At 41.4% G+C, this 22,864-nt stretch overlaps 1 non-coding gene across 1 annotated transcript; it reads left to right on the top strand.

The window, feature by feature from the left end:
- The first annotated feature begins 22,210 nt into the window (after positions 1-22,210).
- Positions 22,211-22,282, top strand: TRNAQ-UUG (transfer RNA glutamine (anticodon UUG)). Its single transcript has one exon. It is a non-coding gene; the product is annotated as a tRNA-Gln (tRNA).
- The last annotated feature ends 582 nt before the right edge of the window (positions 22,283-22,864 follow it).

Raw genomic sequence — 22,864 nt, 5'->3', positions numbered from 1 at the left:
GATGTTGCGTGGGTCACCCCTCCCATCCACGCACGAGGATCTGAAGCTGAAGGAGGAGTTCACCGTCGGAAGGATGGATGGTAAGTAAAAGGTTTTTTTCTTTCTGAAGGCTAATATAATCACAGACTTCACGGGGGCATCATTTTATTGCAGAAGGCATAATTTTATTGCTGGGGCATCATTTATTGCATGGGGGCTGGGGGCATCATTTTATTGTAGGGGGACTGGGGGCATCATACATTTACATGTCAAAATTTGTATAGTTATGTGTATGTATATATTATATATATATATATATATATATATATGTCTAGATATGTGTAGATATGTATTAATATGTGTATATATAGATATGTATTTACAAAGATACACATATAAACACATAAATAAACATGTTCACACACACACACACATATATATGTATGTGCGCATTGGAGCCCTTTGCAAGAAGATGAAAACATGTAAAAGCATATTTCTGCAATATGCATGTTTTAGAAAGTGTATTTATTATAAATATTTAACATTCCAATGTTCTGCACATAGCAGAATATGTTCTAAGTTTTCATAAATAGATATTCCTCTCTCTCTCTCTCTCTCTCTCTCTCTCTCTCTCTCTCTCTATATATATATATATATATATATATAGGTATAGATATATATTGATGAAGACTTCTTGCCGTCTGGATGAGGACTTCGTCGGCTGGATGGATCCTTCAAGCGGGACTTCAATAAAGTGGATCGTCGGGGGTTAGTATTAGGTTTTTTTAAGTTTTTTTTCGGTGGGTTTTATTTTTAGATAAGGGTATGGGCAGTTAAAAGAGCTAAATGCCCTTTTAAGGGTAATGCCCATACAAATGCCCTGTTCAGGGCAATGGGTAGCTTAGGTTATTTAGATAGTTATTTTATTTGGGGGGGGTTGGTTGGATGGGTGGTGGGTTTTACTGTTGGGGGTTGTTTGTATTTTTTTTTACAGGTAAAAGAGCTGATATCTTTAATAATCACATAATTTACGGGGGCATCATTTTATTGCAGAAGGCATAATTTTATTGCTGGGGCATCATTTATTTCAGGGGGGCTAGGGGCATAATTTTATTGCATGGGGGTGCGGGCATCATTTTATTGCAGGGGTCTAAGGGCATCATTTTATGCAGGGTGCTGGGAGCATCATTTTATTGCATGGGGGCTGGGGGCATCATTTTATTGCTGGAGGCATAATTTTATTGCAGGGGGGCTGGGAGCATCATTTTATTGCATGGTGGGTGTGGGCATCATTTTATTTCAGGGGGCTAAGGGCATCTTTTTTATTGCAGGGGGCTGGAGGCATCATTTTATTGCAGGGGGGCTTAGGGCATCATTTTATTGCAGGGTGGCTGGGGGCATCATTTATTGCAGGGGTGCTGGAGGCATCATTTTATTGCTGGGGGCATCATTTATTGCAGGGGGCATCATTTTATTGCAGGGGCATCATTTATTGCAGGGGGGCTGGGGGCATCATTTTATTTCTGGGGGCAGGGGGCATAATTTATGGCTGGGGGCATCATTTTATTACAGGGGGGCTGGGGGAATCATTTTTTGCAGGGGGCTGGGGGCATAATTTATGGCTGGGGCATAATTTTATTGCAGGGGGCTTGGGGAATCATTTATGAATCATTTATTGCTGGGGGCTGGGGGCATAATTTGTTACAGGGGGACTGGGTAAATAATTTATTTCATGGGCTGCAGGCATAATTTCTTACTGGGGGGCCGGGGGCATAATTTCTTACAGGGGGTCTGGGGGCATAATTTCTTACAGGGGGGCTGGGGCATAATTTCTTACAGCGGGTCTGGGGGCATAATTTCTTACAGGGGGTCTGGGGGCATAATGTCTTACAATGGGGGTCTGGGGGCATAATTTATTACAGGGGGCTGGGGGCATAATTTATTACAGGGGGCTGGGGGCATAATTTATTACAGGGGGCTGGAGGCATAATTTATTACAGGGGGGCTGGAGGAATAATTTATTACAGGGGTGCTGGGGCATAATTTCTTACAGGGGGGCTGGGGCATAATTTATTGAAGGGAGGGCTGGGGCATGATTAATTACAGGGGGGCTGAGGGCATAATTTATTGAAGGGGGCTGTGGGGGCATCATTTATTACAGGGGGATGGGGTATAATTTATTACAGGGGGGCTGGGGGCATGGTTTATTACAGGGGGCTGGGGGTATAATTTATTACAGGGGACTGGGGGCATAATGTATTACAGGGGGGCTGAGGCATAATGAATTGAAGGGGCTGTGGGGGCATAATTCATTGTTGGGTGGCATAATGTCCTGGGGGGCATAATTTATTGCTGGGAGCATAATTTATTGAAGGGGGTCTGGTGGGGCATAATGTGTATGCCTGTGTGGGGGGGGGCATAATTTATTACAGGGGGACTGGGGGGGAATAATATGTTGTAAACTGATTTATTTTTCTTTAAAACCTTTGTTGACAGATTTATTTCATATTTACACACGTGCAGCTGCACACATTTTATCTATACCTTATGTTTGTCTATAGATATTTGACTAAAGAATTATTGGTTATGAGACTAATAAAATTTTAGAAACTGTGAATAGGATTTAAGGGTTGTCATAATATATTCAATTTATACAGTTCATTTCTATTGCTTGCATTTTTTTCATTATTGGCGTCAATGGGGTGTCATGTTTAAGTTTTGCATAAGGCCTTGCAAAGTCTAGAGCCGCCTCTGATTCTAAGTCCTGCTTTTTACACTCATTGGGTTAGCACGCAAATGCTGTAATCTGGCCTTAAATTTAAAGTACTGTGTGCACAAAAAATACTGGGGGTTCACTTTTAAATTCCTAAACTATGGCAACATATCTCCTTATAATGCATGAAAACTCTTTTAATGTACTTATTTTTTTCATAAATTCACAATCTTATTATATAAATAACAATCGTTAACGACATGTAAAAAAACAAACGATTTCTGTAGATGAAATGTAGCAACGCAAACAATAGCTCAGGTAGTACATATTCTAGACACTGAAATAAACAGAGTTACAAATTATGTCTGTTTCTATTTTATTTTTTTTATCAACAAACAACTCTTTTTGTAGCATATGATAGAAAATGTACTTCATACCCAGCTTTTTTTTTTTTTTTTGAAACAGCTTTATTGTAAGAAAGAAAATAAGGTTACAAAGGGTTGGAGACGCAGCTCCTGATCGCCAATTACAACAACAGCTGTTATTTTTAAGGATAAAGTCAAAATGCGAGGTGCCTACCGGCACAAAATGGCAGGCCCTCCCAGAATGTCCATTCGAAGTGTTCTGCAATATCAGATATCGGTTAAAGAGTCTGTGATAGAGTCCTGTTGTAGGATCGCAAGGAACTGGGAGGTAACTGCGCAAGGGGTATTTTGCCCTGATTATCCTTTTTTAGAAATTAAAAATTAAATACAATACAATTTACATGAACAGTGGTTGAACACCCCCGCTCCGCCCGCGCACAGAATAAAAGTGTTTTTGGATCCCTTTGCTAGCATATTATGCAGAAGTGATGTATAGAAAATATCCTGACTGTTTTTTGGGGGACTATCTGGGACCCTTGTGTTTGTTTTGGATGTAGGTGGCCCGAAGTTGGGAGAATTCCGCATAGGAGTCCATTTTGTCATTTTTGAGGAAGTAGTATTCCTCAAGTTCTAGTATTTCCGTAACTTTTGCGGACCACATGCTCATAGAAGGGGCTTCCCTACTCCTCCAGTTCTTAGCTATCAATACCTTTGACCCCATTGGTCATAATATTAAGTAGGTGTAAGTAAGGTTTATATTTAAGTGTGGTAGGGGCTTGTGTAATAACCATATCAGGGGGTCAATCGGGAATTGAGTTGTTAATATGGTCTCCATTTCAGAGATAACATTCCTCCAAAAGTTCTGAATGCTGTTACACCACCACCACATGTGGGCGTATCACTATTAACATTGGCCGCAGGCCAACATTTGTTGCTGTGGGTAGGGAAAAGACAATGTAGCTTACTCGGGGTTAGGTACAATCTATGCAAGAGTTTAAAATTAACTTCTTGTATTAAGGCTGAGATAGAGGATTTTTTTGTGCCCTGGAACATTAGTCTACTTGTGTGGGGTAATATAATGACTCCTAGGTCCCTCTCCCAACTTTCAAGGTAAGGGGGGATATGGCCTGGAGGGGTGTGAGTCAGGATCTTATATATAATAGAAAGTGTGTGTCGTATATGGGGGGTTCTTGGATGGAAAGGGATTCGAAAGAGGTCAGGGGTCTGGTCATATTCCTATATCCCTGGTGTTTGGTGATAAAGTGGGTTACCTGTGCGTAGGTGAACCAGTCTGCAAAACATTCAAGGCCATTTTGTTATCAATCGTTTCGTGAGAGAAGGGTTTCGTTGCTAGTTAGGTAGTGTATTGTGAGGTCTCTGTTTGTGGCTTCTGTGGTGGTTTGTGTGGTGTATGGTCTAGTAGTGAATTCTCCATTTTCTATCAGAGAGGTCAGGGGCGAAGGAATTGACGAGATGAAGTGAGTTGTATTGATCGTGTGTTCCCAGACCTGAAAGGTTTCCTGGATTATTGGGTTGGATGAACTGATGGATTTGAATAAGTGAGGGCTGCTCCAGCACAGCCTTCCTAAGTGAGGTTTATCCATCGTTAGATGTCTAGTGTGACCCACCTTTTGTGGTTGTAGTGGATATTCCAGTCTACTATGCGTTTGTAAAAAGATCGCCTGGCGGTAGGCGGCGAGGTCGGGGGACCCCCAGCCCCCCTTGTGTTTTGGAAATCAGCATGGTTTGTCTACTAATTCTGGGCGGTCTGCGATGCCAGATGAAGTCGCTGAATGCTCTCTGAAGGGAAGGGAGATATGTCTTAGGGAGTGGAATCGGTAGTGTCTGGAGGAGGTATAAAATACGTGGGAATATGTTCATTTTAATGGTTTCGATGCGTCCTAACCACGTTAATTTTTTAGCAACCGATGAGGAGAGATCTCGTATTATGTTGTGCTTGATGGGGATGTAATTGAGGTGAAATAAATCGTCGTGCAAAGAGGTAAGGTGGATTCCCAAGTACTTCAGGGAATGATGTGCACCAGGTGAAAGGGGAAACCTCCCGTGTGGCTTCAGAGAAGAGCCCTTCATGTTGACATTTAAGATTTCTGATTTGGACATATTAATAACGAAGTTAGATAGGTGTTTAAGTAGCAAATTCACTAAGAAGGTGGGGGTATCGAATGTTCAGGGTTGGTAGAGAGTGAGGAGCATGTCATCGGCGAATAATGACACAACGTATTTGTGTTTTTTTATGTGATGCCTGTTATCTGAGGGTTCTGCCTAATCTTAATTGCTAATGCTTCTATGACACAGGCAAATAAGAGGGGGGATAAGGGGCAGCCTTTGTAGTGTGCCGTTGTTGATATGGAATGGGGGGATAGTGTCCCCTTAACTAACAATCTGGCCGTAGGACGGGAATATAAGGAAAAGATCCTCGTGAGGATCATTGTGCCTAGTCCCATATGGGCCAATGTGGCCCGCATGAAGTCCCAGGCAACACGGTCAAAGGCCTTCTCTGCGTCGGTGGATAATATCACAGAGGGAATATTTTTAGTTCTAGCATAGTGAATCAAATTTAAGGCCCTGACCGTGTTGTCTTTCGCCTCCCTTCCAGGCACGAACCCGACCTGGTCCAAATGGATCAGGTCCGGGAGGACATCCGTTCATTCTGTGTGCTAATATGCGAGCATATATTTTTAACATCAGAGTTCAGTAACGATATTGGCCGGAAGCTACTGGGTAGGTCTTGGGGTTTATTTGGTTTGGGGATTAAAATTATGTGGGCTTCCAGTGCGGAAGGGGGGAATGATTTGCTTTCGTCTATGGATTGAAAGTATTTCTACATGTGGGGAGTAAGAATGTCTTGGAAGGTTGAGTAGTATTTGTTGCTGAAGCCATCTGGGCCCGAATAAGTCTGCCTGACTTATTTCTACCTTCGTAGTTTTTTTGTTGAGTGAGTAAAGCTTGTCTCTTATGTGTCTTGTCGAGGGTGGGAAGCTAGAGTCCTGTCTGAGTGCCGTGATTTCATCTAGCAGGTTTCTATCGGTAGGGGATTTCTTGTGACGGCCTTCCAAGTGAAGTATTTGTGATATCAGGGAGGTTGTGTATTCTCTCTTGGTTTTATTCAGGTGTGCCTTAAGGGCTATCAAGTCCCCCCTAATGACGCTCTTATGTGCCAGAGAGTGTGGACGTGAGTCTCAGGTTGAGAGTTATGTGCGAAGTACTCTGTGAGAGATTCTGTCAGTTTGGAGGTCACCCCCGGTTCTGTCAGTAAGTGCTCATCGAGCCTCCAAAGGAAGTCTCTTATGGGTTTAGAAGGCCATGTCATTGAGCATACTATGGAGGCATGGTCAGACCATGTGATTGGGGATATCGTGGCTGAATTAAATAGAGATAGGCCCCCAACATCCGCAAACACATAGTCAATTCTGGTGTAAACTCCATGTGGATATGAGTAATAAGTATAATCTTTAGTCTGCGGGTGCAAGGTTCGCCATACGTCTTGGGCCACAATTTTCTCTAAATGTGATTTAACTTTGGAGATCCTCGATAGTGGTGTGGAGGAGTGAAGTGTTGAGCAGTCTAACTTAGGGTTGAGTGCAGTGTTCAGGTCTCCGCATATTATGAGTATGCCCTTCTGGTGATCTAAGACTAGGTTTTTGAATTTTTTCATGAAGGAATGTTGTGCGGTGTTGGGGGCATATATTGAGATCAGTGTGATAGGTCTCCCCATATAGCAGGCCAGTTAGAAGAAGGTATCTGCCCTCTCTATCTCTAATCGTTTGTATTGACGTTGAAGGGTACATTTTTCCTAAGTAAGATTCCCACCCCATTTTTTTTGTTACTACAATGTGATGCCCAGAAGCATCTACCAAAGGTGCGTGTGAAGGTGGAGGGTTTCCTGTAGGAACACAAGGTCTGCCCCAAGTCTGTGGAAGTCTTTGGAGGCTATCGACCTCTTAGAAGGTATGTTCAGGCCTTTTGCATTGATGGAGTATATGTTTATGTCATTGCTAGCATGGGAGATCTTGTTTTTAGATTAGCCTTATCTATGTTTTGGGATGGATTAGTATATTGTGTGGCTAGTAGGGTTTCTATTTGTTGCTTTAGGGAAATGAGTGTCTGTGCGCAGGGCGGACCGGGAGGATCCAAGCACGGCCTAATCAACTGGCCATGCAGTTTTGATGTAACTTTAAACAATGCATACAAATTCTGGAAACAAAAAACATTTAACAAAAGAACAAGAGTTATTGAAAGAACCAACAATAACATGTGTTGGAAAATAAGGGGTGTCACATCCCAACTGACACTTGACTCTTCAAAAGAATTTTGGGAAATTGTGGGCAAACTATAGGAGAAGGTCCAATTCAAAGGGAAGGTGAGAGTTAATACCTCAGGGCCTACGGGCCAGGCTGCCTATATATAGCGGTCCGTATATAAGGGTAGGTATATGATCATGCCTTGGATGGCAAGGTGCGAGGAAAGGGGACGGACCGCAGAGACTCTCAGGTTACATTAGTGTAATATTAGCGGTTCTGGTTACGGGCCCGGGAGGACCGGGACATAAAGGTGGAAGATAAATTTTCCTCTGGCTATAAGACTAGGGGGGGGGGGGCAGGGGTTCATATCGAATCTAGCCAATGCTTAGTTTTGATGGCTGGCGTGGGAAGAGTTAGTAACTTATGTCGTAGGGGAAGGAAGAAGTGCGTTTAAAACAAATTCTTTTACAGTAACGGTTAAACATTACCCAATGTCCACCCTCCAACAAGTATCTCTTACATTACAGTAGCCCCACAATTCAATGCACAAGAAGATGTCATAACAGTTGCAATTCACATACCATGGAAAAGTTTTATAGGTAGTAGGCAGGTAGCTAGGAGGGCAAGGCATGGGAGGGGAGGGGGTGGAAAAAAAAAGGGGAAGGAGTGAAACTAAGTCCCTTTTATGAGCAAAAAACAATTACAAAACAAGTGAGCATCATTTCAAGCCAGTCCAGCATCTGTCCCAGGTCCCAACCCCCCACCAGAGCATACAACTGTGCCATATTATACTTATCATGTCCTGAGAGAAAAGTTCAGTGTCTTCTGTGCCTGCATTTCTGTGTAGTAGGCAGGCGCCCACGAGCGCGGTGATGAAGGGGGCCTAGGATGGTAGTGGGATCAATTTTTTCTTTTTGTTAGCTTGGGACCACTGTGGTCTTTGCGGTTTGGGGTCTGCTTGGCTGCTTATGGAGGGTGAATCTGAATCTTTAGGGTTTGGTTGAGGGAAGTGAATGTTAAGACCTTTTGAAAAAGCTTCCAAATCCTCGGTATCTTTGTAGACGTGTGGTTTTGCCATCATGCTGGACTATGAGGCTGAATGGGAACCCCCATCTATATTTCACCTCGCCTTTCTTGTAGGACTTGGGTAATAAAGCGTTTCCTCTTCTTCTTTCGATTGTTGCCGGGCTAATATCCCTGGAATATTTGAATACTATAAGTCTGGAATTTAATCTCCTTTTGTAGGCGTACTTGTCTCCAAATCTCCTCCTTTCTAGATAATGTGCAAATTTAACAATAATGTCCCTGGGAGGGTTAGGTGGTTTCGGAACTGGTCTCAGCGCTCTGTGTGCGCGTTCCATTGATGTTTCAGTAAGTTTAAGGGCAGGGGCAATGTATTCGAATAATTGTAGCAGGTAGGAGGCAAGGCAGTCATGGGTTGCTTCTTCAGGGACTCCTCTTATCCTCAAATTGCTTCTGCGACCATCTGTTGTCGAGGTCCTCTACTTTAAGTTGGAGTGCTTGCAACGTGAGGTCTGCTAATCATTTGGTGGTTAGCATTGGACTTCATGGTATTTAAGGTGTCCTTGACCCTCTTCCAAGCATTCTATTCTAGCCCCAAGTTCACCAATGTTCTTTTTTAAGGAAGACATCTCCGTTTTAATGAAAGATTTTAGATCTGCAAAGGTCAGATTTTGAGGGGAGCTGTGAGATGGTCTGCTGTATCAAATTGAGCTGCTGTGACTGTGAAGCAGGGTCCTGATCTTGTATTATGGGTGTATCAGCCAACTGGAGTTCCCTTGGCAGTATCAGGTATCTCATTTTCTTGTTTATGGAAGAATGAGGACATAGTAGCAGTGGCAGAGATGGAGGACTTTTTGTCTGCTTTCAGCTTCTGCTTAGACGCCATTAGTGTAGTGGGTTATCCCTTTACTTTCAGTATAAGTGGCATGTACTGGTAAATGGGCTAACAGGTGATGAAATGTCTGTGCAGGGCAATTGCAGGGCAATTTGGGACCTTCCACGTCCACTGACCTGGCCTGTGTTTATATGTGGCAATGGGATGGTGTACAGGCCTGAAGGATCATTTACCCCTGATTTGCCGTGACTCGCCTTGTGGGCCCAAGTCCTATAGCAGCAACTACACTGGTGTGGCGTCGGAGACCTTATGGGAGTTGGTACCTGCGTTTAGATGGGTCTGATGAGGTCGTTCACAGCCGGGCGTCTGTGCGCAAGCAGCCGCTAGTCGGTAAGGAAAGACGCCACGTGGGTATCGTGGTGGCGTGCGGCTGCTCGCGGGAGTCCGCCCGAACGTTCTGCCCCAGGCCTATGTCCGTTGCTCCGGTCACCTCGTTGCGACAGATCCGCTCAGACAGGTAAGTCGCGGGGTCTTGCGTTGTACCTAGGGGCCTGAGATCACCAGTCGGGTGATCGCCGGAGTGGGCCTGTGGTGCGGAAATGCTTCTCTTCTCCTTTAGGCATGTCTAGGATGCAGTAACAGCTCAGACCATACGCCCCTCGGTTAGAAATAAAAAATTTGGTAATTAAACCCTCAACTGCCCTTTAGTCTCCATATTAGGAGCCAGTGAGTGGGAATATGTAACGGCAGCTGTATCAAAGTGCGGCCATGTTCCTGCATGGCCGCGCTCCGCCCCCCATACCCAGCTTTATTGGAGAGATATTATTTCTTAGAATAGTAACTGCAACCCTAATCTGTCAAACAATATTTAAAGTATTGTGAGTAGTTACAGGTTTCAGAACAGAGCAGAGGGTTTTTGTTTTTTTTGACAGCTCAGCTTCTTGCTGTCTGTCAATTAATAGTTATATATTGTTTTGAAGAAATTATCCATTTAGGTATTAGAGTGAAATGAAAAGTGAGTGAAGCTCTAGAGAATGTCTAGAGTACACAATAATAAGTACGTAACACATTAATTAAATTATATACTATTAAAGGGACATTAAGCAGCTACTACAATAGTATAGTACAACTACAGTAGTTGTAATAGTTTCTACTCACTATGGTATTGTTCTTCCTTCTGTGTCTGCAGTTCTCTTCAAAGTTGTTCTCTTATTTTAAGCCCCTACCATTATCAGATAGTTGACACTGGGGGCTGCTATATTGACCCATATATTTGTTGTGTAACTATTCAACTATGCAAAAAAACTGCAAATATCTAACACTTCTGCTCTCTATTATATGCGCTAAACTGATGTACAAGGTACAGCTGTCAAAAAGTCAGTAACATCACCGATCTTGGAAAGTGCACTGCTTATGTCACAGGATGTGACACTATACACTCGCTACAAGATGGCGGCACCCGGTATAAAATGCAGAGCTTTAGCAACTGGTTCTGTAATGAGTTAAAATAAGAGAATGGTTTTAAAGAGAGGTGCAGGTACTACAATGAGTAGTAACCATGCTACTATAGTTGTACCCAGCTCTTTAATGTCCCTTTAATTAAATTAATAATAAAATGATGTTTCAAGGATTAATTAAAATAACATGTAAAACATATGATTTTCAACTGTTCTGGAATAGAGTTGAGAATTGGTGCCAGATATGGGCTCCTGCTGTTGATTTTACACCACAGATGAAACTTTCACCATGGGTTCTAGGGGTTTGTTTGGCCCCTGTCTTGTGCATAGACATCCTGCTGGAGTTAAAGTTGACGATAGCAATAAATTGCTTAAAAGAAGCCCCTCCTAGTTAAAGCTGACCATAGTGAGAAATTGGTTAAAAAAAAAAAGTCCCTCCTAGTTGGCCCCAGGTGATTAATGTTATAGAGTGAATTTAAAGTATAAAAGAATTTGCATTTTATGCTATGGGACAAGGCCAAACTTAATGCTGAAGTTTGGCACTAGCATGATGTACACAAATTAAGGACAAGTAGATAGAAATGTATTACAGACAGACAGATATTTCTGCTACCACCTTGAGGAAAGACATCTGCTATAGAACAGATCTCATCATGGAAGGATAGTGCTTGGAGATGGTGGTTGATGAAAAGAGTGGGTTTGAGATGATTGAGTACTATGTAAACTACATTACTACTATTTTCCCTATTTTCTTTTTCTTTTCTTTTCTTTTTTTTCGCTTCCCAGGGCTACATAACTGTTCTATATTCTAATATGGCTGCTGTGGCCTGAATTATGTTGATATGTTAAGTTAGTAATCTCTTCTTATATAATCTGTTCATTCATATAAAACCCATGGTTGATTATGAGTAATAGACTGCATATTCTAATATTCAATCATTTTGACCACTAGTGATCTCAATACAACTTGATATTTTTCTTACGTTGTTCTTATTGACTACCTTGGAATTTATGTAAACTTGTAACCTTTGATTTATTAAAGAGATACTAAACCCAAATTTTTTATTTTATGATACAGATAAAGCATGCAGTTTTAAGCAACTTTCAAATTGACTCCTATTATCAAATTTTCTTCGTTCTCTTGCTATCTTTATTTGAAAAGCAGGAATGTAAAGATTACACGCCGGCCCGTTTTAGGTTCAGAACCCTGGATAGCGCTTGCTTATTGGCTGCTACATTTTAGCCACCAATCAGCAAGCGCTACCCAGAAGCTGAACCAAAAATGGCCCAGCTCCTATGCTTATATTCCTGGTTTTCAAATAAAGATAACAAGAAAACTAAGAAAATGTGCATGCTCTTATCTGAATCATAAAAGAAAAAAAAATGGGTTTAGTGTCCCTTTACTGCTATTTTTTTTAGGTCTTCCCAATATTGTTCATACCTCAGTTTAGTTGAAGGCATGCATTGTGTGGCTGTAGGTTAGAGACCCAGCTAGGTAAAGTCCTTGACATAGTCCTGGGCCTATCACCATTTGCAGAAATGCTGTAGCTAGCTCTTAAATTTTGCTTTTAATCTATGCTGCATTCTTGTGAGTGCCAGACTTTCTATCTCTTGTGTGCGTGTATGTTTGTGTGGGGGGTATTCTGTATATTAAACATAGGAACTAGATATCCCTGGTTAATATTGGAATATTGAATTCAGTATAAATATTCCACCATTCTTTGTTTTACTGTTTTTCTCCTATATTATGCTTTATCTTAAATGTTCTATCTACTTGATTTTGGTGCAACTTAGAGGTTATTTATTTTGCTTTTGTTTAGGATCCTATATACAAGTTAGTTATCTCCCAAAATCCTAACGTCACCATTATTATGAACTTTTATCAATTTATATATATAATATTTTATGGAAATTGTTGTATTTTCATAGTTTCAATGTTTTTGTTTTTGACTGTTAAGGAAGGAAGATGTTGCTGCTACATATCCTTCAGATAAGTGTTGTTTGACACTTCCTGTTTAGATATTTTTAGTTCGCTGTTCTGTTTACTTATTTTTTTTTAGTTAACAAGTGCACAATCACAATTTGCTTTTTATGAGGATTAATATTACTTCTTAGTCGAATTGTAGATGATCTAATTTGTATATAGACTTTCTAGGTTTATATAAAAATGTTTATATTTGTTTAATTATGGTATTTAAAAAGATGAATAATAAAACTCTTATTTGCTGTTTCCCTTGCTACCATCTATATCCTTATACAACTGTTGTATGAAATTTATCTCATTTTCTAGATATAAATGTCATAGATCACATTTTTTACAGGGGTACTCCAAAACACCTTCACAGGAGCAAAAGATATAAAACATCATTCCTCCTATCCTTTCCCAGAAAGCTTTCCAGGACAGGACAGCCCCTAAAAACTGGAATATGTGCCGTGCATGTGGAGCTGAAGAACGGACAATCAGCAGACCTCACAAACAGTGACAATCCTAAAAGATCCAGGATGGTTGGGACATCTAAAACATGGCAGAAAATTAATTAATCTTACCTAGCCCTCACAGAGACCTGGGTTTTCATCCAGTGACTCAGTTAACCCACCCCAGAGCTTTCAGTTTTGCATGGAATATATATCCACTCCAGTTTGAGAGTTTAGTCTACCTCCATGTTTTGTGTATGTCAAGGGAGAATTACAAAACATGCCTGTAACACCTTTTTTGTATCATTATGTTTTGTTGAAGACTAGCATGCGTGGCTGTAGGTTAGGGATTTTCACTATTTAACCAAATATAACAAATTCTTCATTTAATGATTCTAATCTAACTCTATGTATTCAGTGAATGCTGGCTATCCTTTTGGCAAAATTTATCACACAGCATTCACACGTTGTGAACCTGTCTTCATTCCATTGCAGACTGTGTGGTGCATATGTTCCCCATATTTACCATTGCCGCTCCCCTACCCTCACGCAACCAATTGTGCGAGAGTAGGGTTTGTCAATCACCCCAGTCAAATGAATCTGGGGTGATTTTCATCCCCCAAATCCAAGTTGGTGAGAGGGTTTATAAAGCAGCGGTTCAAACTGCTGCTTCATAAATATCAGTTGAACAATCGAGGCATTTGCCTCATGATAAATATTGCCCTTGGTGTTTTGTTTTTATATATATATATATATATATATATATATATATATATATATATATATACATTATATATATTATATTACTGTATAAATATCTATATTCTCACACCCAGGTATCTGTGAGGGTGCAGTATAGGGTATTAGTATTAACCACTTCAATATGCATGATTAGCTATGCTCATCATACAGTGGGATCACCGATCAAATGCTGTTTTGGACAATCTCCCGCACTACAGGCTGGGGATAGTTGGTGACCTAGTGTGTGTCACTTTCAGGCTTCATTAGAGTGTCAGTAACATCACCATCCTACATGGTGACATCACAAAGGGGCTGAACCAGGATGCACTGGTAGCTGCAAGGGAGCTGGATGGGGGAAGTTCTTCAACCTCGATCTCAGCTCCCTTAGCAAATACAAACCTCTTTATAAAGTTGTAACTCAGGATTTCTTTTAGAAATCAAAGCTGTAAAAGAAACTGAAAAATTAGATGACTCATATGCTCCTATGATAAAGATGGAAATGTTTTTAAGGAAACTAGCAGAACTTATACATGATGTTCACTGGGCAATCCAGATGCCAAGTTCTACACTAGTTAACTAAGTTAAGAGATTTTGAACTAAAAAAAAAATTATTTCTGTAATGCATATGAAAGTGAAGTAATTAAGCAGATTTAAATATTGTTTGCATTAAAATAAAATTAAAGCTGTTTAAATGGAACAAGATTTTCAACTGTTATTTAAGTATCTATTTCTCAAAGGCTGACTGGGACAGTGGCTCATTCAGCACAATAATTTAAATTTTGAATCACTGTCTGTTATGCAATTTGGAATACTTCTGAGATGCACTAGAGGCATTTTTTGTGTTGGATATCAAATTTGACCAAATTGATTACATAAAAGGATAGTACAGTTTTGATTGTAGATGATTCAGAAGCTGTTTCCTAAGTTACATAAAAGCACATACACCCCTCCTTGTATTCCCTATAGTGGGCTAGGTTACAATTGGCATGCTAATATTAGTGAGGCATGCGATAAGCAATATCGGTACCTCACTAACTAGTGTGCATATTAGAAGTTGAAAGTAAACGGGTGCCTTTGAGCACAAACAAAATTTGCGCTCAACAGATTAGCAAGCCTGAAAACCTAGGGCGCGATCCGATATACGGCGTAGTTTTCGGCACAAGCGAGGGAACCCGCGCACATCGGGGTATTACATATACTGCGCCGTTAGATGCTAAAGTGGCGTAAGTAGGACAAACTGACGTTCTTCCGAAAAGTGCACAAATACACATTTTATTCGTCGCAAGTAACTTACGCCTGTATTTTGTCCACGTAAAGTCTCAATAAAGAGTTGTTTTATGCAAATTAGGCTAACACTCGAAAAAAATAACCCGCGACTCCATCTAAAAATGCGCCACGTAATTACGCTATTCAAAAGTCATATATAAACACATGCGCAGCCGCCATTTTCTTCAGTGTGTTTGGATGGTTCGTTGAGCTACAGCACAATACAGTGGAGTGGAGGATTAGTCAGAGTAGAGAGAGAGAGGCGCAATCAGAGGAGTTAGTTAGGTCACATTGTTGGTTGGTTAAGCTTGTACACTTATACATATTTTTACATATTGCACACATTTTGCATGCATACATATACAAAATACACAACACTTTTTTTTTCTAACACCTCACACATTTTATTTCAATTTTACAGTGTGATAGGCTGAGTGTTTGGTTGTGATTGTGTGTGATTGAACTGGGAGTGAGTGTGAGTGTATGAGTGTGTGTAGTGTGAGGATGGCAGGGAAAGGTAGGGCGGAGGGGAGCAGGGGAGAGGAGTGGTAGGGAGAGGAGTATTGTAGAGGAGAGGAGGAGCAGCGGGGTCCCTGTCAGGGAGTAAGTGGAGTGGGGAGAGGGAGAGCTAGAAGGGATGATGGGAGGGGAGATGCCCGAGAGCCCCAGAGACGAGGCACATCAAGGAGAGGGACAGAGGGTGCACATGGGGACAGAAAGGGGAGGGAGAGGATAGGGAGGAACCCACACCAGGGACATCGCAGGGAGGAAGCCAGGTGTCCACAGAGGATGAGATGTCCTAACTTCTCATTTGATGAGAATGTTGCCCTAGTCCAGGCCATCATGGACAACCACAGTGCCCTCTTTGGCCAGGAGAAGGGCAAAGGCATTGCCAGAAGGCGTAAAACGGCATGGTTGGCGGTAGAGGATGTCGTCAACAGTGTGGCCCGCAGAGGAGGACTGTTGAGGGCCTTAAAAAAAGGTGGAATTACTGTAAGAGGCGGGTGAAAGAGAAGATGGGGCAGGAAGCCATGCACCAGAGGGGAACAGGCGGTGGTCCACCCCTGAACACAGAATACAACACCTGGCAGGAGATGATACGCAGGTCCCTGAGTATCACAGCAGTCCGTGGACTTCCAGGAGCTCATGACTCAGGGGTTGCAACCACAGCACATCATGCTGGTGAGTAACATCTCACACACCAGTATGATATGTATTTGAGATATAACATCCTTTAATGTCACACATTCATGTACACAATGAGGAGCATGGTATTTGGCCTACTAACAAAAACATCTACAATTATATTTCACATTAATGCTACTTAACACAATGCAATTCATGATATGAGGTAGAATAGTGCAATACTAACATGTCTCAGAGTAACACGGGCCACAAGCCACATGTAGAGTTTTCAGTAAATGGAGACTATAGCCATCACAATACTTTTAGCTCAGAAAGCAGGTTCTGTGCCTACATCAGGCTAAAGTAAATTGTGTGACCATAGTGTCACTTAAAGAACACATATTTTCCATCATTGACATGTACACATAACTATTGTATGAAACACATACCTGTATACTGTGCAGATTAAAATCCCTCATATCACAAATCACGTTGTGCACATGCATGTTATAGAGTTTGACATGAGAATGAGTATAGGCCCTAGCATGTATCAATGTACATTGTATGCCCACATGGACATATATATGACTATACTAATCCCTCTCATCATTTGACTCCTCCACAGAACCTCCTGTCACCAGGATGCAAACAGGCATGCCGCCACCTCCACCACCACCACCAGTCACAGGCATGCAGCCACCTCCACCACCACCACCAGTCACAGGCATGCAGCCACCTCCACCATTCTTCAGGCAACAACGTGAACATTATGCTCCCAGGCATGAGCAGGGTTGGATGGCTTCAGTAGAGGACCCGGAAGTGATGCCACAAAAGGTCCATGTCTTTACCCCCCCCCCCCCCCCAAACACAATATCAGGGCAGTCATGGATTTTACAGACAAGGTATGTCACAAGAATTGCAAACTGGACAGGCTGAGTGGTCACACACTGGTCATCAATGGGACTACCAATCCACCCTGAGAGCTCTACCATCCTTTTCCCTTGGGAGAGCTCCACCATCCTCTTCCCTTGGGAGAGCTCCACCATCTGCAGATGAGCATATAGCTGGAATTACTCAAGCACCAGCAGATGCTGCTGAAGATGTCCCACCAGCACCACCAGATGCAGCTGAAGATGTCCCACCAGCACCAGCAGATGCAGCTGAAGATGTCCCACCAGCACCAGCAGATGCAGCTGAAGATGTCCCACCAGCACCAGCAGATGCAGCTGGACCTGCACCTCAAGTACCTAGAAACCCTGCTGCAGAAGAGCTTGTGGATGCACTGTATTCTCCCCTGGGTGAGGAATTCATTTCACTCCAGAGAAAGCTCATAACAAGCTGCAAGAGCAGACAAAGAGACCAACAGAGGTTTCACAGGAGCCAAGAGAGGTTACTCAAGCGTAGCATAGAGCTGCAGAGGGACATGGCAGCATCATTAAATGGAATTGTAAAAAACCAGTCGCAGATGATGAGAATTCTGTCTGATATGCAGATGGACAATAGATGGCGGGAACAAAATCAACTCTCGGGTGTGTTGGTTGAGCACTTTACACACCAGCAGGACACTGCCTCCAGCCTATCATCTGTGACCAGCACACCAGCAGAAACCGAAGAATCCTCTCAAACCAGGAGAACAAGGCAATCCACTACAGCCACCTCAGCTCTCTCATCCAAGAAGCCAAAAAATAAATAAATATTCTTATAGTTCACCATAAATCTTGTCTTCTGTTATTTACCATATAATTGTCATCCACATCCATGTGAGGTGTGTTTTAGTACACTAATATTGTTAATACATATAATAAGGCCTGTGTGGAAATAGCCCAAAAAAGGTAATATTATCCTGTTTATGACATATTCTTGTACTATAACTCACATCCACTATTGTTGTTTCTGAAGGGCACATATAGTAATATTCATTTGTAAGATGTAAATCAATGTATCTCCCATCCAATATAAATTGACACATTGGTATATATAGTAGTGATGTTATTGATAGGGTGGGCATTATTAGGTGTTTTAAGTCTGCAGGTGAGAGGTTAAGGTATCTGTGATTGGTTTGACACAATTGCAAAGAGGCAACCTTCAAGAAGGTGTTAGAAATGACCATATGAGCCATCCTAGGTTTTGCTTTCAACTAAGAATACCAAGAGAACAAAGCAAGTGTTCTAATTAAATATGAAAGTAGTTTGAAATAACATGCCCTATTTAAAAGAAGGTTTTGGACTTGACTGCTCCTTCATATATTTTGGCATCAGTGCCAAGCTGTGTTAGCATTAGAATAAATTACACTCCAGTGGGTTCTAAAGAGATGAAGGTAATCCAATTTAAAGTAAATAAGTAAGTATATGTCCACAATGTGATAAAGTACCTACAAGCTCAATCCATTTGATTATGTTGTGGCTTGAAACTATTTCAAATACACAAATAAACCTTAAAAAAGCAATATCATAGTATACTGTCCCTTTAACCTTGAGATGCTGCTTAAATGTATGTGTTTGTTAAGGCTTCCAGGGAGTTACGTTGGTTTTTTAATCAGTGCAAGGGTTCCTGCAGCTGCAATTTGTGGCGAGACGAGAATGGAGTAGATTTTCTGAATTCTGCACGCGTAAGTCCTTACGCTGTATATTGGATACCAAATTGCGCGTAGTTCTATGTTAGTCTATGGGTAAAAAAAATACGGCCGAAGGGTGAAATATACACGCGTAACTTGTATGCTACACCGTATATGTGATACCAAAATTGCGCAAAATCTGGCATTGTCTGCTTTTGCGGGCAACACTGCATATCGGATCAGGCCCCCAGCTTGTAAGGGTTAAAAAAAATAGTTGCACAAAACACATCACATCACAAAACATAAAATAAATTATTACACACATATATACGCCTTCTGATAAAAAAAATCATACAAATATTAATAAAATGTATTTTAAGGGTTAAATTTATACAAATATACACATAAACACACGTATATATTCATATATACATGTATACACTTTTGAGCCCTTTCCAGTTACATATCTTAAAGCTTGACATATAATTTTAATCAATTTTAATAATTTTTAATGTGCTTTATTGTGTTTTGATTATAAATACTTTGCATTCCAATGTACTCCACATAGAAGAAAATTTTATTTTTATTTTTATACTAGTCCTAAAGCCCGTTCACACGGGCCATTTTTTGCAGTACAGCGGTCCCACCCTTTGCGCTCTCTCCCTCCCCCTCTCTTTTGCTCTCTCTCTCTCCCCTCTATCTTTTGCTCTTTCTCTCCCCCTCTCCTTTGAGCTCTTTTTCTCTCTCCCCTCTCTTTTGAGCTTTCTCTCTCCCCCTCTCTTTTGTGCTCTCTCCCCCTTCTCTTTTGTGCTCTTTCTCTCTCTCTCCCCTCTCTTTTGAGCTCTCTCTCCCCCCCTCTCTTTTGCACTCTCTCTCTCTCCCCCCTCTCAGTTGTGCTCTCTCTCTCCCCCTCTCTTTTGCGCTCTCTCTCTCCCCCTCTCTTTTGCGCTCTTTCTCTCTCCCCCTCTCTTTTGCGCTCTTTCTCTCTCCCCCTCTCTTTTGCGCTTTCTCTCTCCCCCTCTCTTTTGTTCTCTCTCTCTCCCCCATTTCTTTTGTGCTTTCTCTCTCCCCCATCTCTTTTGCGCTCTCTCTCTCCCCCATCTCTTTTGCGCTCTCTTCCCTCTCTCTCCCCCCTCTCTTTTGCGCTCTCTCTCTCCCCCCTCTTTTGCGCTCTCTCTCCCACCTCTCTTTTGCGCTCTCTCTCCCCCTCCTCTCTCTCCATCCCTCCTCTCTCTCCCCCCTCTCTCCTCTCTCTCTCTCTCTCTCTCTCTCCCCTCCTCTCCTCTCTCCCCTCCTCTCTCTCTCCCCTCCTCTCTCTCTCTCTCTCTCTCTCTCTCTCCCCCCTCTCCTCTCTCTCCCCTCCTCTCTCTCTCTCTCTCTCTCTCTCTCCCTCTCTCTCTCCCCTCTCACCCTCTCTTTTGTGCTCTCTCTCTCTTCCCCCCTCTCTTTTGTGCTCTCTCTCTCCCCCTCTCTTTTGTGCTCTCTCCCCTCTCTCTTTTGCGCTCTCTCCCCCATCTCTTTTGCTCTCTCTCCCCCTCTCTTTTGCGCTCTCTCTCTCTCCCCCTCCCTTTTGCGCTCTCTCTCTCCCCCTCGCTTTTGCCCTCTCCCCCCCCCTCTCTTTGCGCTCTCTCCCCCCCTCTCTTTTGCTCTCTCTCTCTCCTCCATCTCTTTTGCGCTCTCTCTCCCTCTCTCTTTTGAGCTCTCTCACTCCCCCATCTCTTTTGCGCTCTCTCTCCCCCTCTCTTTTGAGCTCTCTCTCTCCCTCTCCTCTATCTCCTCTCTTTCTCCCGTCCTCTCTCTCTCTCCCCTCCTCTCTCTCCCCCCCTCTCTCTTCGCTCTCCTCTCTCTCTCCCTCTCCCCTCCTCTCTCTCTCCCCTCCTCTCTATCTCTCTCCCCTCTCTATCTCTCCCCCCTCTCTATCTCGCGACAGTGCCCGACCACGCCCCTGGCACGGCCATTCACGTCCGGCCACGCCCCTTCACATCGGCCATGCCCCCACTCATGCTCGGTCACGCCCACTTCTGCCGCAGATCAGCTAGGGAGTAGGACTCAAAGGCCAGGTGTGTTTGTCCTCGTGCTGTCTCTACTGCGCATGACAGCTTCGGACAAACACACTTGGCCTTTTATATAATAGGATATATATTTCTAGATATATCTGTATATATAGCTATACCTGTATGTATTCATATAGATATATAGGTACAGGTGTAGATATATATTTTACAAAAAATAGTTTATATATATATATATATATATATATATATATATATATATACTGTGTGTGTGTGTATATATATATATATATATATATATATATATATATATATATATATATATCTTACACAACCTTAGCACTCCCTGTAAGGTAACAATGGCCGGTGCAGAGTCTCCAAACATATTCCAAAGAAATAATTTGCACCCAGTTTCTTCAATAAGGATAAATAAAGTGGTAACATCCTTATTGAAGAAATCGGGTGCAAGTTATTTCTTTGGAGTATATATATATATATATCCAAAAGAATCCCAAAAATAGGCAGAAATGGGAAGAGGCACTCACTGGATTTGTAATTCTAAGAAAAAAACTTTTTATTTCACAAACTCTCCTATTAACAGGAAAGTTTGTGAAATATTTTTTTTTTTCTTTGAATTACAAATCCAGTGAGTGCCACTTCCCATTTCTGCCTATTTTGGGGATTATTTCAGATTTATACAATTGTTTCAAGCTGGACACCCTGGTGGCTGACCACTATGTGAGAGTGTCTGCCTTTTGGAAATATATATATATAAAAAAATAAAAAGAACATTTTCTTCTGTGTAAAGAATATTGGAATGTAAATTATTCATAACTACCTTCGGCTTTAGTACTGTTAGCCTAATCCGCATCCCATTTAAGTCTAGGGGAGAAGAAGTTAATGCGGTTGCAATATCCAAAGTCCTGAAGTTACCGTGCATTGGATTTTCCCTCTCACGCTAACTTCTTACTTTAAATTGTAATACGAGCACCAACCTGCCTACGTTAAAAGGTTACTTTTAGCGCAGTTAGCGTGCAAGTGAAAGTAAAAGTTAGAGCACCACTTGTAATCTAGCCCAGTATTGTGGTAATCTCTGAGTACAAGATATCAGATATTTACACTTTAGATTACGTCACTTGTTTTTTACAATGCTATTCTATTGTATATGTGTAGATTGTATTTAATTGTTTACTATATTGTTTTTTCTTTCCTATGATCTACGTTCTACATAGACAATCACATAATATGCATAAACTAGTAATTGTTTTTCTTAAAAAATTTTTTATCCGTGTGATAGATGCATGATGTGACCAAAATAACATTAAAAAGTTTGAAAATATTCTTCAGTTTGTCATAGTAAGTAGATAATAGCTGTGACTTATATGTGATTAATGTAAGACCTAGAAAACACTAATTATAGGTTGTTTTGTAATTTAAATCAGCATTATTTGCTATACTCATATGGTTCCATGGTGTAATGGTTAGCACTCTGGACTTTGAATCCAGCGATCCGAGTTCAAATCTCGGTGGAACCTATTTTTTGTTTTATTACAGTCTATTTATATTTTTTCTCTGTAATACCAATGTTATTCTCTGTGGTTAAGATTTTGTAAATTGAAACTGCAACCCCTATCTGCCAAACCATAGACATGAATACATTTTCAGGCATCATTTGTATTTGGAGGCACAGGTATAAATTAATAAATGTGAACATCTGTTCAACTTAATCAAGTGTTACTTTAACTTCACACTAGCTAAAAACTAGTACTTAGATATTAGTTATTTAATAATAATCCTATTAGAGGAATTAAAGGCAAAATAAGTGATGGATTATAACTATAAAATATCAATAGAAAGCATCACAGATAAACCATGTAAAGAAGAAACACTTAATCACCTCAAAAATCAGAGACCCTCAAAATTGGCCCTACCAAGGTTTTGGAATGACATTTCCCATAATGCTCAGCCAGCATATCAGATGACTGAACATCATGGGAAATGTAGTTCCAAAACCTCTGGAGGGCCAAGTTTGAAGATGTCTGGTATAAATATTCATCCAATATAGAAGGCGCCATCAAGAATGACTTCAGTAGATCTACTTCTTGGGTAAAATATTA

The sequence above is a fragment of the Bombina bombina genome, chromosome 2 (assembly GCF_027579735.1).
Source record: "Bombina bombina isolate aBomBom1 chromosome 2, aBomBom1.pri, whole genome shotgun sequence".
Classification (NCBI taxonomy): domain Eukaryota; kingdom Metazoa; phylum Chordata; class Amphibia; order Anura; family Bombinatoridae; genus Bombina; species Bombina bombina.
Note: the sequence above shows the minus strand (reverse complement) of the source record. Positions and strands in the feature narration are given on the sequence as shown.